This window comes from Theobroma cacao, chromosome 9 (assembly GCF_053813885.1).
Source record: "Theobroma cacao isolate CCN51 chromosome 9, ASM5381388v1, whole genome shotgun sequence".
Classification (NCBI taxonomy): domain Eukaryota; kingdom Viridiplantae; phylum Streptophyta; class Magnoliopsida; order Malvales; family Malvaceae; genus Theobroma; species Theobroma cacao.
The window spans coordinates 41833052-41843143 of NC_142647.1; positions in this window are offsets into that span (position 1 = coordinate 41833052).

A 10092-nucleotide genomic window follows, 5' to 3' on the forward strand; every position below is an offset into this window, starting at 1 on the left:
ACGAGTTGTTTAAACATTGAATGTGGGCAATAACTTCAGTTCCTGCAAATCAAGGGAGTTAATGCAGGCCTCAAGCCAATTATAGCAATTATCAGAAATGACAAAGGAAAACTCAAGGCAAGCAGATCAATCAAGCTATCGGGATCTAGAAATCCTATGTCAGCACTTCCATTGAATATGGCATTCATATGTTTATGGATTGATCCTTTCTGCCACGACAGCCATAAAACCAATATATCACGATGATACTAGGATTAACGTGGTGGACAGGCCTATCTAATAACTCCTATGTAAATACATTGTAATGAGAGTTTTGCCTCATATAATTTAACTATTGCTTTGTAGAGAGTGGTGTGGTAGGAAAGATCTATCCCATAATTTTTTTTTTAAAAGGCAATCTATCTTATAATTACTATATAAATAAATTGTAAGGAGAGTTTTGCCTTATATACTTTAACATTTCCCCTGTAAAGAATGATTTTTTATTTTATTTTATTTTTCACCTCATCTTATATTACTGTTTGTTTATCTAGTGGTTTGAAATTAGAATCTTAACACCTATTAAGGATAATGTGACCAAAGAAGATAAGCTCCAGCATGCGACGGTTAAGGACAATTCAAAGCAATTGATGGCAGCAGCTTCATGAGAAGTTATGGCTAAGGGAGGTTTTGTATTTATCTTTTAATCACCTTGTACTAAGCAGGAATACTCCTTTTACTCTACATATTCTGGACATGATATGACATGAAATTGACAGAGCATTTGATTGCAGCCTTTACTGCTTTAAACAAAAAATTAATTTCAGCACATGATACATGGAGGACTTGTAACCACACCATGTTAAACATACAGTAATATCTCATAAAATTTCTATCTCACATTATCTAAATACAAAAGATATTAGTGTTTTATATAAGAAAATTCATTATAAGCTTGATAAAAGTTAGAAAATAAAGTGATTTTGCACGCACACAAGATCAAGTCAAGCTTTGTGAAAATGTAAATTTCTCCATGCGTCCGAGTATACACTTGGCATATTTTTATATATTTTTCATATATTTTTATAACGTTACTGAATATTTTTCTAATTACAAAATATTTTTCAGAATATTTTTATACCATTGCAAAATATTTTGTGATAACCATTATAGAATATTTTCCTTATCACAAAATATTTTATATAATAAACTATTAAAAGACTTAATTTGGTCTTTGATTATTTTTCAGAATATTTTTATAACACTACAAAATATTTTGTAATCATAAACTATTACAGGACTTAATTTGGTCTTTGATTATTTTTCAGAATATTTTTATAACATTACAAAATATTTTGTAATCATAAACTATTACAGGACTTAATTTGATCTTTTGATTATTTTTCACAATATTTTTATAACACTACAAAATATTTTGTAATCTGTTACATGACTTGATTTGATATTATTTTTCAGAATATTTTTATAACGTTACAAAATAGTTTTCTCATTACAAAATATTTAATATTTTCCTTATCACAAAATATTTTATTTCTTGATTTTCTCTCAGTCATTACTCTTTATAAATACTAGCCTCCATGGGTTCTTTCTTCTTTATTTTTCCTTGCTACTCCTGTATCTCTGATAGTTTGTGCAAACTATTCAAGAATAGTCTATTGAATCCTATAATAACCGCTTTAATCCTTTTACACCAAGTTTCATACTTCAAATAGGCGAAAATTATCTTTAAAGATAGTCTAACATGTCTCAGACTAATTTTAATTGTTATCTACTTTAATTTTCATCAACAATTTTAAGGATAATTTGGGATAAGTTTTATTTTATTATTACTTCCTTTCGATATTGTCAATTTTATTTTTCCATTGATTTTTATGTCAATTTATAAGTGCAATTATTTCGTAAGTCCTCTTTTTGTAATCCTTATAAGTTGATTTTTAATGTGCAGATCTCTTGGTAGAAAGATTATTGTTGTTGAAACATGATCATTTTTGGGATCATATTCTTGACATTTTAAAAAGGCAAATGGGAATCTCCGTTAATTATAAAGAAATCCATTTTGAAAATTTGTTCCCATAATCTATGATCTCCGATTTTTGCGTATTCTATTTAGTAAGTAGTGCTTTATTACAGCTTAAGTGTAGTTATATTATACATTAATTGAGCGATGACATATGCATAACATTATTTTGAATTTGCTACTAGCATAGTATTCATGCTTTTAAATTACTTGAAAAATGAAGTCTACATCAAGTAAGCAACCATTGAGCTTGTTACAGACTGTACTAATGCTACTCGTCCTGCCATTGATAGTTGTTTGTTGCTCTAGTGTTCTAGTCTTGCCTTGACTTTAAGGATAACTTCAGTATAGGTAGTCTTCAAAACTCTACCATGTATGACTGGAGAGCCAAGGTATTTCCCAAAATCCTTGGTCAATGGAATTTTCGCATCACTACTCAGAACTCTTGCTTTTGATAAGGGAACATTAGAAGACACTAGCATTCTAGATTTCTCAAGGCTTACTTTCTGACCTGAAGCTAAGCAAAATTTATCAAGGACTCTCATTATAGTTTGGACTTGCTTCACTGAGGCTTCCCCAAATAGCATTAAGTCATCCGCAAAGCAAACATGTGTTAAATAAGGACCCCGGGTTGTCACTACTAATGGCTTCTAGTTTCCAAGACTGACTTCTTCATTTACCAACTGTGAGAGTGTTTCCAAGCACAAGACAAAAAGATAAGGTGAGAGAGGATCACCCTGTCTTATTCCCCTGGTTGGAATAAAAGTTTCAGTTGGTATACCATTCCAAATTGTAGACACCCTAAACCATCCCCTCACCATCCCTTCACCATCATTTCCCATCAAGTCCCCAACCACCAAGCACCAGGGGTTCTGGCCACTAACTCCCTGGTGCCAGAACCCCCCCCTCGCCGGGTTGTCCAAATTTTTGGACAACCCGGCTCTTTAAAAAGACACAGACCAGAGGAGACGAAGGAACCAAAAAAAAATCACCAGCAGTTAGCCACAAGGAACCAAAAAACAAAAAAATCCTAGACTACCAGCAAAAATACCCAACCACAGAAACAAAAGCAAAAAAAACAAACACAAAGCAAGAAAAGAAAAAAAAGAGTTAGATCTGAAAAATGAAAGAGAGAAGCGAGAGGTTGGTGTAGAGAAGATAGAGAGAGTGGCGGCAAGAGAGAGAAGGAGAGAGAGGAAGGAAAAAAAAAAAAAAAGGTTTAAGAAGAAGGTAGAGAGAGTGGCGGCAAGAGAGAGAAAGAGAGAGAGGAAGAAGGAGAAAAAAAAAAGAAAAAGCTTGAGGAGAAAATAGAGGGAGTGGCGGCAAGAGAGAGAAAGTGAGAGAGGAAAGTGAAGAGAGAGAAAAGAAAAGAAGCTTTTATAGCTAGGTATAAAAGACCAAAACGACGTCGTTTTGGAGCATTTTTTTGAAGCCAAAAACGGTGCACTTTGAAGGGGATTAAGTGGGCTGTTGCAGCAGGCTTGACTTCCTCCTTGGGCTAAGGCATTATTGGACTATTCGAGCCCAAACCAAAAAGCAAGTGCAGCAGGCCCTTTGGGCCCAGGCTGAATTGGGGGGGACCTTTGAAGCCCAGTGGAGCTTGAACCCATTTGGAGCATTGGGTTAGGTACAACCCAATAGGTATTGGACTTCATTAAATAATGGTTTGGGCTTGAGTTATTGAAAATGATTATTTAATTTCTTGTTTAAGTGTTATAATAGTTTTATTATTTTTTGTATTGTTTGAAATTTATGCATATGAAAAATAAAATATATGAAGGCTAAAAATGAAATTTTTAATACAATAGATAGCAGATGTAGTAAATTAATAGATATGCATGTATAAATATATATATATATATATATATATATAAACATATAACAAAAAATAGGAGAATGAACAAGAAAAAATTTATTAATTAATTAAATGAAAGATTAGAAAGTACTTAGTTTTTTTTAATATGTATAAAATAATTAATAAATAATAGAAATGGGTCTAAAAAAATGAAAAGAAATAAAAAAATGAGAATAAAATATAATTAGTTGTAAAGGCAAGAGAAAATAAAATGTTCTAAGTATTTATGAATATATAGAATGTACAATATAATATTAAATTACAAGTATTAAAAAATCAAGTGGTTAATTTGAGTTAATCCAATAATAGAATTCTGCTTGAAAAAGGGGCAAAGAGTTGCCTCTTTCGGGTGGATGTTTTTTGGGTGCGAAGTTCGAGACGGATTTTCACCGAAGTGTCGGGATAAATCTGAACTCTAGATTTCAAAACCCATTAAGTCAAATAGTCATTGTTAGAAAACAATATATGTAGAAAAATTTTGTTAATTCAAATAAATATTACTAAATAAAGTTAATCTAATCGTTTAAAAATTAATTAATTAATTATTTAGATAAGCTTTGTAATCAAGTAAAAAAAATTGACCAACAACAAACATGGATTTAAATAACCAAAAAATAAAGTATATATATAAATAAAAAATAATAAATAACAAATAATCAAAATTTTTAAATAATCAATAAACGCGTACATGTACATACCATCCTTTTATAATGTCATTGCATGCCACTCTTATTTTGCAAATGGCGCGGGAATCCCGATGATGGGATTTCCCCGAGGAGCTCGTAGAGACGAGTTCTTCCGGGGATATCTCTAGGTGAGGAGAATTTCGAGACTTCACCAAAGCGTTGGGATAGTCTTCGAATAATTTTCCAATAAAAGATTACCGACTCCGTCATTTAAAATAAACAAGTCACGACATCATTCTACGCTTGCATTATATGCATACGTAAGACCAAGTGAATAACTCAGTCTGACAATTCAATAAAAAATTTAATTAATGAAATAGGGATTAAACTAAGAAAAGGCTATATTAAGATAACTTAAGATTGAATGGTACCGTTCGTAGAACGGGCGTCACGGAGGTGCTAACCCTTCTCCGTGCGTAACCGCACTCCCGAACCCATCTCTAAAACGTGGACCAATTCTCGTTCTTTCGACGGACCTAAAATTAATTTAGGACTTCGTCGATTAAGAATCGGGTTAATAGGTGACCAATCACACCTAGATAAAAAAGATTGGTGGCGACTCCCACACCTTGCGATTTTAATTTTCGCCCCGCGTCTGGCGGACGGGTTCCCGGACCCGCACGTCACGACAGATGGCGACTCCACTGGGGACTTCGAGAGTCAAGCCATTAATTAATCATAAGTTATCTTTAGCCTTGAATAATTTGTTGTTTTCCCTAGCATCAATTTTGCATATTTTTGTTTAATGCGTTTATTTATTTTGCTATTATTACTTCACTATTTTAATAATTGCGGGAAATTTAGGATAAGGGGAATGTGAAATTATTGGTCCAAGGTCGGTATATTCCTTCTCACATACTACACATCTTGCATTCATGCATAAGCCTTCCACCCGGGCTTTATCCTTGATTAGGAGGGAGTTAAGTAGCTACGCTCTCGTGAGGTGATAACCTCCGCATGGGCTAGTGAAGACTCCCACTCAAATCGAACCTAGTCCGTTTGAAGCCTGTAATGGGTGAGGATCGGGGTGCCTTACTAGTCCGTGTGGACGACAGTGAGGAGCGATTTGGGAACCTTTAGCTCCATTTTCAACCCAAACTCAGCATGTAGAATACCGAGAGTCGCCTTTGCTTAGGTAGAGCTTCACCCGTGAGAATATACCTTTTGACTAGGTACACATGAAGGAATTTTCATAATCCCCTTGTTCTAAATTTTTCTCCGCGAATAATAAAGGTATCAGGTTACTAATTACTTTCATTCATGTTTTGAAATTTTTGTTTATAGTGCTAACTTGAACTTTTTGCATATGCATGTTTGCATCATAATTTTGTATATAGGAAAAGTATGTCATTTGACAACCATTGACAAAGTAGATGCAAAAGATGACTCCTGAATTGCAACAAGAAACAATAGCTTATGCATTGAATTACTTTGTTGAGGGGTGTTATGTGACAGATACTTTTAGTACATGATCATTCATATGTGCATAAATCCTCATTTCATGACAATAAGTATTTTCACCTGTAAATAAAGATAAGGGGTTCATTTTTTCATTCATACATGCATCTAATTCACGTTTATGATTACAATAAGGTTCCAAAAATAGCTCGACCACCTAAGTCAAGTGACCAACGTGTTCATAATACGCGTCGACGAGCAAGGATCATGGAAGAAGAACAAAGTGAGCGAATGGATAGAATGGAGAGAGCTCAAGAAGAAATGAGAGAACAGTTAGCAAAGATGATGGAATTGATGATGAGTCTCAGTAAAGGAAAAAGAGCGATCGAAGAGCCAGCTCCGTTAGAAAACCCACCAGCACAAGACAGTGAAAACCAAAGGGATGATCCATCCTATCCCCCAGGGTTCACTCCACCACATGCCCAAACTTCTCAAAGGGTCCACCCTCAAGTGATGCCATCCATCTATTACAATGCACCACCCCCGCTAGGCCATCAACCGACTCAGGGGCAATTTGGGCCATACCTTGGGATAAATCCTGCTGAACCAATAAATGTTCCAGACTTAGACGATCCAAAAGAGCAAGAGAAACTGAGAAAGGACTCGTCACAAACGGGAGAAAATGAAAAAGATCAGAAGAAGTACGATCTGTTGGAAGAGCGTCTGCGTGCTATCGAAGGAGTTGATAGGTTTGGTACCATGGACGCAACTAAGCTATGCTTAGTGCCGGATGTATTGATCCCTGCCAAGTTCAAGGTTCCGAAATTTGAAAAATATGACGGAACAAAATGTCCCATGGCACATATCACCATGTATTGTCGGAAGATGGCCGCACAGTCTCACGATGATAAGTTACTGATCCATTTTTTTCCAAGACAGCTTGACTGGGTCAGCTGCTCGGTGGTACGTACAGCTAGATCGAAATCGTATCAAGACTTGGAAAGACTTAGCAAGAGCCTTCATAACTCAGTACAAGCATGTGGCTGAATTAGCCCCTGATCGGTTGTCATTACAAACTATGGAGAAGAAGCAAAGCGAGAACTTCAAGGAATATGCCCAAAGGTGGAGAGATACAGCAGCGCAAGTTCAGCCACCTTTCACTGATAAGGAGATGACTGTTTTGTTCATAAATACCCTCCGAGCTCCATTCTATGAGCGCTTGATCTGCAATGCCACGAAAAACTTTGCAGATTTGGTCTTATCGGGAGAAATAATAGAAGGAGCTATCAAAAGCGGAAAAATTGAAGGGCATGAAGTTGCCAGCTCAAAGAAAGGGAGTATGCCCAAGAAAAAAGAAGGAGATGTGCAAGCAGTCGCTCACGACAGCCAACAAGCCCACAACTTTAACCCATATTACCCGTACCCTCCATACCAACCCTTCTATCCGCACATAGGCAACATCACACAAAACCCATATGTGTACCAACCCGCCCCGCAACCAACATTTCAAACCAATGTTCTTCCACAAACTCCACCACCAAGACCGGTAGCTTCAACCAATAATCTTGGCAATGGTCAAAGAGGACCTAGAACTACCCTAGAAAAACCAAAGTTTGATCCTATTCCAGTCCCTTACACTACATTGTTGCCACAACTCATAGAAAATCGACTCCTTGCTCGAACCCCTTTAGAACCACTCCGACCACCTTTCCCGAAATGGTATGACCCGAATGCACATTGTGATTACCATTTTGGAATTCAAGGGCACTCCACCGAGAATTGTACTGCTTTAAAACATAAGGTCCAAGCGCTCATTAAAGCAGGACTTCTAAATTTTGCCAAAAAAGACAATTCAAATGTTGATGGGAATCCCTTGCCTAACCATGGAGGTCCGACAGTGAATGCAATACATGAAGGGATGATTCGAAGGGTGAAAAAGAATGTCGACGAGATTCGAACACCGATGGATAGAGTGTTTGAGGCGTTGTCCAAAATAAAAACCATCACTCCAGAACCGATAGAGATAAAAGAAGTAGGACATGATCTCACCCTTTCTTACAAATTTCATATGGGGGTTGTTGGACATTCCATTCAAAATTGTGATGGCTTTCGTCTTAAGTTGCAAGAGTTGATGGATTTGTCAGAAATCGAGTTTTATGAAGAAAGTGAGGAGGAAGAATTTTGGAAAAAGACAATTCCCTTTTTGTATGAAACCTTTCGATTCGTGGGGTGCAAGGCATCGGACGAGGTCAATCAGGTTCCACGGATGTTTGATGAGCTATCAATTCATATGATCAAAGATGAAGAACTTAACGAGATCCCTATGGTGTATCCAGTACTGCCAGGAGAGGAGCTAAGCAATTGGACAGCCACGGAACTGCCCATCATCTTTAAGTCTTCCAAAATGTAATGAACAATTTTATCTAAATGCCTATGCCCAAGGGTGTTAAGATTAATTTTCTGTTTAAGTAAGGCTTTCTATTACCTTCATCATTTGAATAAATGACAATGCATAATGTGTTTCATAATTCATCAATCTTTTTGCATATTTCCTTTCATCTATTCTTTTAGCCAATAAATACCTGCCCATACACCCGTCCAACTTTACCTGTTTGCAGGTCTTTAAATAATGAACACGAAGACAATCTAGACAACGATTTGAATATCGATTTTGAGATAATTCCAAACATTGATGAATTGAAAAATGAAGAGGAGGTGGATGACTGCAGCTTACCCCCTGATTTGTCGAGAATGTTGGAACAGGAAGAGAAGGAGATTCTACCTCATCAGGAAATCACAGAAATGATTAACCTCAGAAATGGGGAAGAGAAGAAAGAGGTTAAGATTGGCACCTCGCTGTCATCCGATGAACGGCAGAAGCTGGAAGAATTGCTCCGTGAATACGTGGACGTGTTTGCTTGGTCATATCAGGACATGCCAGGTCTTAATACTGACATGGTTGTTCACAAGTTACCTTTGGAACCAGATTGCAAGCCTATTAAGCAGAAGTTGAGAATGATGAAGCCAGAGATGTTGCTGAAGATTAAAGAGGAAGTAAAAAGGCAATTCGATGCTGGATTTTTGGAGGTGGCTAAGTACCCTGAATGGGTAGCTAATATAGTTCCAGTTCCTAAGAAGGATGGAAAAGTTCGAATGTGCGTCGATTATAGGGATTTGAACAGAGCAAGTCCGAAGGATAGCTTCCCTTTGCCACATATTGATACTCTTGTGGACAACACGGCAAAACATGCTTTGTTCTCATTCATGGATGGCTTTTCTGGTTACAATCAGATTAAGATGGCACCCGAAGATATGGAAAAAACAACGTTCGTGACCATGTGGGGAACGTTTTGTTACAAAGTAATGCCATTTGGATTGAAAAATGCAGGCGCCACCTACCAAAGGGCAATGGTAGCTTTGTTCCACGATATGATGCATAAAGAGATAGAGGTATATGTGGATGACATGATTGCAAAATCTCATACAGAAAGGGACCATACTGTCAATCTCAAGAAACTGTTTGAGAGATTGCGGAAGTTTCAGCTCAAGTTGAATCCTGCAAAATGCACTTTCGGTGTAACCTCTTGGAAATTGTTGGGGTTCATAGTCAGTGAAAAAGGAATCGAAGTGGACCCGGATAAAATACGAGCTATTCAAGAGCTACCACCTCCCAAAACGCAAAAAGAAGTGAGAGAATTTTTAGGGAGGCTGAATTACATTGCTCGATTTATATCCCAGCTCACCTGCAAATGTGATCCAATCTTCAAGCTGCTTCGGAAACAAGACCCAGGAGAGTGGAATGAAGAATGTCAAATAGCCTTTGATAAAATCAAAGAATATCTCACAAATCCACCGGTGTTGATGCCACCGACGGTCGGAAAACCTCTCATTCTGTATTTGACTGTGAACAAGAATTCCATGGGATGTGTATTGGGACAATATGATGAAACTGGGAAGAAAGAACGAGCCGTATATTATTTGAGCAAGAAGTTCATGGAGTATGAGTCCAAATATTCTACGCTCGAAAAGATGTGTTGTGCGTTGGCATGGATCGCCCAGAGGCTCCGACAGTATATGTTGTATCACACAACATGGTTGGTGGCGAAATTAGATCCCATCAAGTATATTTTTGAAAA